This window comes from Astatotilapia calliptera, chromosome 17, assembly GCF_964374335.1.
Source record: "Astatotilapia calliptera chromosome 17, fAstCal68.1, whole genome shotgun sequence".
NCBI lineage: Eukaryota > Metazoa > Chordata > Actinopteri > Cichliformes > Cichlidae > Astatotilapia > Astatotilapia calliptera.
In genome coordinates, this window is record NC_137438.1 from 3,317,691 (window position 1) to 3,326,767 (window position 9,077).

The 9,077-nt window shown below is 40.7% G+C and overlaps 1 long non-coding RNA gene across 2 annotated transcripts; it reads right to left on the reverse strand.

The window, feature by feature from the left end:
* Positions 1-375: 375 nt before the first annotated feature.
* LOC145421263 (uncharacterized) lies at positions 376-3,457 on the reverse strand. 2 transcript variants are annotated; one of them, XR_013902595.1, is made up of 5 exons: positions 3,161-3,457; positions 2,677-2,712; positions 2,172-2,324; positions 1,715-1,800; positions 376-1,126 (listed from the first exon to the last, which is right to left on the reverse strand). It is a non-coding gene; the product is annotated as an uncharacterized LOC145421263 (long non-coding RNA). The 2 variants fall into 2 exon arrangements; XR_013902594.1 differs by having other exon boundaries at positions 2,677-2,740.
* Between the last annotated feature and the right edge of the window lie 5,620 nt (positions 3,458-9,077).

Sequence of the window (9,077 nt, forward strand, 5' to 3'; positions counted from 1 at the left end):
GCTGGCATCCACTAGTAACCTTTCAAAACAAAATGTCTAATTTCACTGCATTGACAGTAGGTAAAGAATTAAACTGACATTACTCCTCCACTGAATCTACATAAATCAACAGTTAAATAATGTCAGTTCTTCCGTGTTCTCTGGAATCAATCACAGTAAAGAAATTGGACTGTTTCTTTTGAAAAATGTTGGGAAAGAACAAATCAAAACATTCTATTTAAGGCCTCTGACGTCAAGATTCAGTTAAACAACAATTATAACTAAACAATTTGAGGTAATGTTAGTTTCCATTAACATTAAATTAGGTTACTGAATTGGCAAACACCTTCCTATTAACACCTCCCATTTTACCCCAATAACTAAAGAAATTAGCACTTGCAGGTCAAAACCTTTATTCAAGAGACGCAAAAATAACATTGATACAGTGACTGTCAAAAATTACAGCACTGATCATACTGTGACATCTTGGTTCAAAACAGCACACTTAGAAATATTCAACGTTCTTTACTTCAAATGAATGAAACTGAAAATACCATTTCACACGACCCATATGGGATATTTAGACTGTATAACTGTTCACGCTACATCTCTTCACTAGTAAAAGAAAGAAAAAATACAAAGAGAAATTTAAAAATGCTGCCAAACAGACAAACAGAACTTGTACAGAGCAAAAGGAAAAACAAACAACAACAAAAAACGGCTTGTCCTCATGGCAGTTGCAGAGTATATAAAAATGAACCCTGCGATCTGTTCCTGGAATTGAGCTTCAAAAATGCAGCAGAACAAGTGTGAGATTTAAATGTCCTCTCACCTAGAGCTGGTCACCTCACATGCATAACAGTGAGCTTCGTTGCAGGAGCAGTTTTGTCTTAGTTGTGAGCTTTTCTTGAGAGCTGAGTTGCATCCAACTCCATTACCACCCTTTGAATCACCTCAAAAGTGTAGCAGAGTTGTGATGGGTAACTCATGTTGAAGGAATAAAAAAGGTCCAAACAGCATGGCTACTGCAAAGGTCACATTATCCAGATCTTGAAGAACAACATCAGAAAAGTCATTGCCTGGCGCATCTCTGGAGACAGATGTTCATTGTGGTTTTCTCAATCTGTGCAGTGGCCTCAGTCAAGTCCTGGTTAAACACAAAACATTTCTTTAAGATTCCTTTTTAAACTCATCTCTTTTGAATCTACCAGTTCTAATGTTAGAGTAATTTAAACCAATGCAAGCAACATAGTAAATAGCTATAGCCAAAGAGTGGCCTGCCATGCTGCCATTCATGGTCTAACAGAGTTTCTAAGAGAGGGTGAAAAACATAATAATTTCAAATGCTTTACATTAGTTTTTGTTAGAAAGACACCAGCCCATCAGAAATCCAGGTTATGTCACTCAGAAGATGTTAGAATTTAGACTTTCAGCCCCACAATTTGGTTAGCTGTTGGTCAGTTGGTCATTTTTTCAAACAAAAGCTAATGTAAATATTGGTGGGATTTTCCTTTGTTCACTAGAATGACAAATTTAAAGTTTTTTCACACTGATGTGACCCCTAATACAGGGGTGGGGCCTCAAGGGGGGGCGGCCGAGTTCACTACCAGGCCTCATGTGAACTTCAAATTATTAAAGAGGACTACTGGTCCTAACCAGTCCAATGAGGATCAAGTGGATAACTAAATGCATTTTTAAATGTTGCAAAGCCACAATCTACTCATAAAACACTCACCATGAACTCCTGCACCAAGATGTTGCAATTGTCTTTCACACAGATGCGGAGCACTTTGATGAGGGACTCCGAGCATTAATGTCATCCTAAAGTATTATAACAAAGAAAACAGAGATTTGTGAACTTTTCAGTAGCACAGAAGAAAATGATCCCAGACAAAAACTCTTGACTTTTTAAACCAGTCAACATGCAACACCAGCATCTACAAAGCAATATCAAAAGTTCCTGTTTGACATCAACTTTATGGATATATAGTTTCCAGAACATATATTTTTAAAAAAAGATAATTTTTTCTCAGTGGGCCAGTAAATGCATGACGAAAATTATGGCATCCTTTTAGTGGAATCGGTACTCACAGGTAATAGTTGACTGTTTCAATGGATGTAGCATAAAAATCTTTTACTGACCTAATGCAATACATATACACTTTGTAGTTAAAGAATTTTAAAGTTCTTACTGTCATCATGGCAGCTACATCCTTTAGCTTTGTGCCCTGTTCCCCCGATCACTTTGCAAACACTTTCAGCAGACTGTCAGAGAGAAACTCAGCTCCGTCAGAAACCTTGACTGTAAAGGCATGGTTGGGATGCACTGGAATGCTGCATTTTATCTGAAATGACATAAAATTATTTTGAAATAACAGCAGGCACTGTGCTTGGTTAATCAGTAATGTTTTGTTGAATAAAAACTGTGTTTCCAGATCTTATGGGATTAAAAAAAATCCAAAGATGTTTGTTTCTGATTTGCAACCCAACAACCCACAAGTTACAACCTCATTTCAGTTCAAGTGTGCATTAATGCGAGTCCAGTAATCACCTTTCTGGCAACACATACAGGTTAAACCTATGGCAGATTTTGGATCTCTCAGTTGTATTAATAGGGTGAGTATGCATGCACCTAATAATTATAAAAAACCTATTATAATTAAGTTACAGAAACGAAAATAGAATATACTTTCTTACCATAACACCTTGAACCCACAATCCATCAGCTGACTCCTGGTGAAATGCAGAATAGAGGTCATCTCTCAATGTGCAGCAAAAAAAACAAAAACAAAAAGAAAAGGACAGCAGGTGAGGGCAGGAGGGGTAGGGATGTAAGCTAGCATAATGCCGCTGATGATATTAGCTAAAGCTGTTCAATGTCCAAAATCTCACTAACACCACGGTGCAGTAAATACACAATGTAACTGAAGAGTCAGTTGACAAATCTATTCACACAGAAAACCAAATTATGTTATGAGTGCCTCGTAATTAGGTTTAATGTGATATTACGGCTCTTGTGCCAAAGACAAATTCAAATGAAAAAGCGCCAATTCTTTGACAACAGATAAAACAGCAAATAAGCTAACGGCTCTTTTTTAGCATGTTACATGGCGACACTCTAGACGTTTAACTACATTTGGCTGAAATATGGTAAACATTAATTCAAAAAATCAAGACATACCAAAAACGTAGAGTTGGCTGCTCGACTTGACTGAGATGGATGCCTTTTTTAAACCACGATCCAAAGCCCGCGAGATGAAATCACGCGTGGTTTCACGAGATTTAACGTTGCTATCTTATTGACTTACTTCACCTGAACATGATATGAACAATTTAATACACCCTTTCTGCATATCATGTAGTTTTTACACTATATAGTTACATTTAACTTTAAAACATGAGGCAATTGTGTTAAATGCATGCAAGATGCTTACATAAATCCAAGAGATGGCCAGTCCCTTTTTTTCAGTGTATTACGTTGTATCCATATACAGTGGGGCAAAAAAGTATTTAGTCAGCCACCGATTGTGCAAGTTCCCCCACTTAAAATGATGACAGAGGTCAGTAATTTGCACCAGAGGTACACTTCAACTGTGAGAGACAGAATGTGAAAAAAAAATCCATGAATCCACATGGTAGGATTTGTAAAGAATTTATTCGTAAATCAGGGTGGAAAATAAGTATTTGGTCACCTCAAACAAGGAAAATCTCTGGCTCTCACAGACCTGTAACGTCTTCTGTAAGAAGCTTTTCTGTCCCCCACTCGTTACCTGTATGAATGGCACCTGTTTGAACTCATCATCTGTATAAAAGACACCTGTCCACAGCCTCAAACAGTCAGACTCCAAACTCCGCCATGGCCAAGACCAAAGAGCTTTCGAAGGACACCAGGAAAAGTATTGTAGACCTGCACCAGACTGGGAAGAGTGAATCTACAATAGGCAAGCAGCTTGGTGTGAAAAAATCAACTGTGGGAGCAATCATCAGAAAATGGAAGACATACAAGACCACTGATAATCTCCCACGATCTGGGGCTCCACGCAAGATCTCATCCTGTGGGGTCAAAATGATCATGAGAACGGTGAGCAAAGATCCCAGAACCACACGGGGGGACCTGGTGAATGACCTGCAGAGAGCTGGGACCAAAGTAACAAAGGTCACCATCAGTAACACACTACAACGGCAGGGAATCAAATCCCGCAGTGCCAGACGTGTTCCGCTGCTGAAGCCAGTGCATGTCCAGGCCCGTCTGAAGTTTGCCAGAGAGCACATGGATGATACAGCAGAGGATTGGGAGAATGTCATGTGGTCAGATGAAACCAAAGTAGAACTTTTTGGTATAAACTCAACTCGTCGTGTTTGGAGGAAGAAGAATACTAAGTTGCATCCCAAGAACACCATACCCACTGTGAAGCATGGGGGTGGAAACATCATGCTATGGGGCTGTTTTTCTGCCAAGGGGACAGGACGACTGATCCGTGTTAAGGACAGAATGAATGGGGCCATGTATCGTGAGATTTTGAGCCAAAACCTCCTTCCATCAGTGAGAACTTTGAAGATGAAACGAGGCTGGGTCTTCCAACATGACAATGATCCAAAACACACCGCCCGGGCAACAAAGGAGTGGCTCCGTAAGAAGCATTTGAAAGTCCTGGAGTGGCCTAGCCAGTCTCCAGACCTCAACCCCATAGAAAATCTGTGGCGGGAGTTGAAAGTCCGTGTTGCTCAGCAACAGCCCCAAAACATCACTGCTCTCGAGAAGATCTGCATGGAGGAATGGGCCAAAATACCAGCTACTGTGTGTGCAAACCTGGTAAAGACCTATAGTAAACGTTTGACCTCTGTTATTGCCAACAAAGGTTATGTTACAAAGTATTGAGTTGTATTTTTGTTATTGACCAAATACTTATTTTCCACCCTGATTTACGAATAAATTCTTTACAAATCCTACCATGTGGATTCATGGATTTTTTTTTCACATTCTGTCTCTCACAGTTGAAGTGTACCTCTGGTGCAAATTACTGACCTCTGTCATCATTTTAGGTGGGGGAACTTGCACAATCGGTGGCTGACTAAATACTTTTTTGCCCCACTGTAAATGGCCCACCCTGTACTGTATTAACACAATTGATCTAAAATCAGACAAAAAACATCAAATCCGAGTAGAAAAAGTGATATTTTCACTGTAACAACCACAAACATGTTCATTGAATCATATTTCATAACCTTAAATGCAAATATAAATTGTGAATTTTAAAATAATATGCACAAGTTTTGCAAACAAGTTATTTGCAGCCATTTACCTTTTACTCTTTTTTTTTATTATAACCATTTCACACTATTTACACAACAATCAGGTGTTCTGCATTCAATAAGATGCCACAAATTATTTGTGCCACTCCAAAACAATAATTTCTGTCCACTATAAAGGAGAACATCACAGCCTGATACCTGCAGGTCTGACAGCAGCAGGTGTATCACTCCTGTTTCTACCTGGAGACAGCCATCACCTCATTGTTCTGACACACAACACAAAACTATCCACAACACTACACACTAACTACACAAGACAACACATGAACTACACACTCAAAAGACGCTAAACGTCACAAATCTCTCAACATCTCAAAACTCGCTCTCTCTCATTTTCTGCTGTCTCTCTCTCTCTCTCTCTCTCTCTCCGTAACTCCTAAAACTTCCCCCTCTTCCCTAAACAACCAAATGTCATGTCGCCATATCATTTTTTGATTGGTCGACATGGTGCATTTTTCCACCAACACGAACGGGCGTTTTTTTGTTTTTGTTTTTTTTACTTTTTGGTCATAAGCAGAGAGTGCTTGCTAGCACTGTCCTTAGACAGTAAACGTGACGAAACTATTGAGGAAAAAACAGGCGTATATATTGTTTATCATGACTCTGGTTTTACGTGGCCTATCAACACAATTTAAAAACTGATATATATCACCTTGTTGCTTTGTCATTTTGAAGTGGTCATGTGATTCGCTTACCACGACTACTTTATTCTTCCTCAGTCAAACAGCAGCACTCATGCAATTGTTTTCCCTCTAGCTCAAGGGGGTTGTGCCAAAAAGTGATTTGTCTACCAGAAAGTGACTGCCGTCCGCAGGAGCGCGCAGCTGCTTAAAGCTGTAGTGTCCAGATTACTTACAGCTACTTCCGTGCAACTGATATAAGCTGTGGTAACCTGAACACAGCTTCAACCGTCTGTTTGTTGAAAAATAGTAACGCGACCGCACCGCATTTTCTTGTTAGTAACAGTAACGGCGTTGTAACGATAGGAATAGTAATTAGTTGTAACGCCGTTACCTGTAACGCCATTATTCCCATCACTGGTTATCAGTGTTTTCTGTTCAGAATTGCCACTCACTTATGGCATAGTTGGACCACACTGGCAGCATGGTGATTGTCCTTGAATGTGTAGTAGTCTAGAGGCCGGTTGGCCTGTCAATCAGATCAACAACCAATGACAGAGAGTCTGGAGGAGAGCATGTGTGTGGTTGGCTGAGAGTGTTTGGGGGGGCGGGTGTTAGAGAATGTTGTTGTGGGTGTGTGTGAAAAAAAGAGAGTGCGCTTTTCCTTGTTGTTTTGGCGTTGACTACGGCCCACAGTAGCCTGACAGCTGCAGACCACAGTCTTTTACAACCTGCTACCTGATAGCCCCTTATTTTAAAGTTCTTCAGCAGCCATCCTTTACTGGTTATTCATTCCCTTCTCTTCTTTAACACAAATACCCAAATGGGATATTATAATGATGACCTTCATTCATGTTTTTGCTGCAGTTTAACACAATTTCTTGATTCTATAAGATGTGCCTGAGAGGCATTTTGAAATTTCAATGATTTCAAAGAATTTGCATCTATTGGTTTTTTTTTCCCTCTAAAGAGCTAAAAGCCATTTGGTGGCGTGATCCTCACAGCTGGGAGCGGCTGCCCTGATTGCCCAGATGATGGTAGAAGGCCTTTACTTTTCTAAATTGTAAATCCTGACTCTGAGGTCAGTCCTACAAAGTGCTCCAAACAGCTGTGTCATCTGCATGTACACAGTGATAGACAATAATGATTGCAGGTGAAGTCACCTATGCTTCTGTATCCACCACACAATCCATTACCTTGTTACTTAATACCTCCACCCCCACACATGTAGCTGGGGACTGAAATTTTATACTGGTGGGAAACCATTAAGAGGAGGGAGGAAACTGCACAACAATAAAACCCTTTGGTGTATTTAGTGACTGTTGAAAAATCTCTGTGCCACAGTTACGGCAGATGAGGCGGGCAGCACAGCTCTATCTCAGCAAAGGCTCAGCAGCTGCAAAGTGATTTGTCAGGTTTCCATTTGCAGAGTACAAGGAAACATACAAATCAAAGAGACAGACAAGATAGTGACATACTTGGCAGAGATGAAGTGTCAGAAACAGAGAGGAAGTAAGACGGCATGCTGAAGAGGATAAACTCAACAAAAAGCATTGTGTGTAATATTAATGTCACTCTGTTGCAGTTTTCCGAATGGATAGTAACAAGTTATTTCCACTTCCCACCTCCTCCTTATCCCCTTAACTCTGTCACACTGGTCTATTTCCACTTTCCCAACAGAGAGGAAGAACGAGAAGGAAGCGTTGATGTGACGGGCAGCTTTGGCAGCTGCTCCAGTCTGCTCTGCTTCCAAGTGTGTTCACACTTCAGATTGTGTGAAAATGAGAGAAAGAAAAAAGACAGAAAAAGCGCCCACTCCTCCCACCCTTCTGCCCCTCCTCCATCCTCTCTGCCTGAAGATATTGAATTCAGTACAGAAAGTTTTCTTCTGATTCTCCCCTGCTGGGATTGTGTGTGTGTGTGTGTCAGAAGGGCAGCCTCCAACACTCATGCCTATCAAACAGTTTCCATAGCAACCTCTAAGAAAAGTTTAGGCACAAGGACACTTAAAGCTCAGAGGAGTCATCACCCCTTGACCCCAGAGTAAACTGTCCAAAGCTGGGTGACTTTAATGAGACAGGTGGAGGTTTAATGGAGGACTGTCATGGTGTGCTAGCAGAATGGCTTTCAGGGAAAGCATTTGACACACTGCAATGTTAGATGAGTGGCAGACAGGAAGGATGGATAAAAAAGGCTCTCATATATTTTAAATAATGTTTAAGCCTGGGATAATTTCAGAAACATTTGGAGTGTAAAGTAGAGAGCACGTGCACAGGTTACAACTGAAATTTTATGTTTGATTTTATAAAACAGTTATTACATTAATGAAACGCATGTATTTCATGTCGAGGGGCCCCGTTTTAGTGTGACATATATAAAAGATGGACATGGACACTGTGACATCACTCCCTATTTTTTGAACTACAGTTTTCCAGCAACAAAATAATACAAAAATGTATTTACTGAAGGCCTTAATAAATAACTACATATAGTATCTTTCATTTCAACCAAATAAAGTGAGCAGGACTAAACATTCACTAGCTGGGCCCACGTCCTCATTTTAGGTTTGACAGTGTTTTAGTAGGTAAAGGTGAATGCTTGAACTGGGCTGCAGTTTGGGGAAGGCCTTGAAGGGGACTGGCAACGGCTCCCGGGCCTGGCAGATCCCCAAAGAAGACATCCCCTAGAAGCAGTATTAACTGTGATTTACGAAAGTCCAAGACCTCAACGGTAACAATTCAATTATCATTTAAACTTATTCATACAGGACCAAATCACAGTGACAGACATCTCAAGACCCTACAATAATGTCTAGAGGAAAAACCCAACAATCATATGACCCCCTGTGAGCAATCACTTTGGCGACAGTGGGAAGGAAAAACTCCCTTATAACAGGAAGAAACCTCCAGCAGAACCAGGCTCAGGGAGGGGTGGGGCCATCTGCCGCGACCAGTTGGGGCGAGAGAAGGAGAACAGGACAAAGACAAGAGCAGAGAGAGCAAATGCCAGATGACATCGCCACCCAAAGGAGAGGAAAATAACTGGTGGCAGACTAGCGAAGATGAACAGCGCTCAATAAGGTGGTCGAGGATTCCATAGTGTGGAGTGGATGAGCTCGGATAATTAGGAAGGAATGGCAGGAGAAGAGATCAAAATTGTGAACAA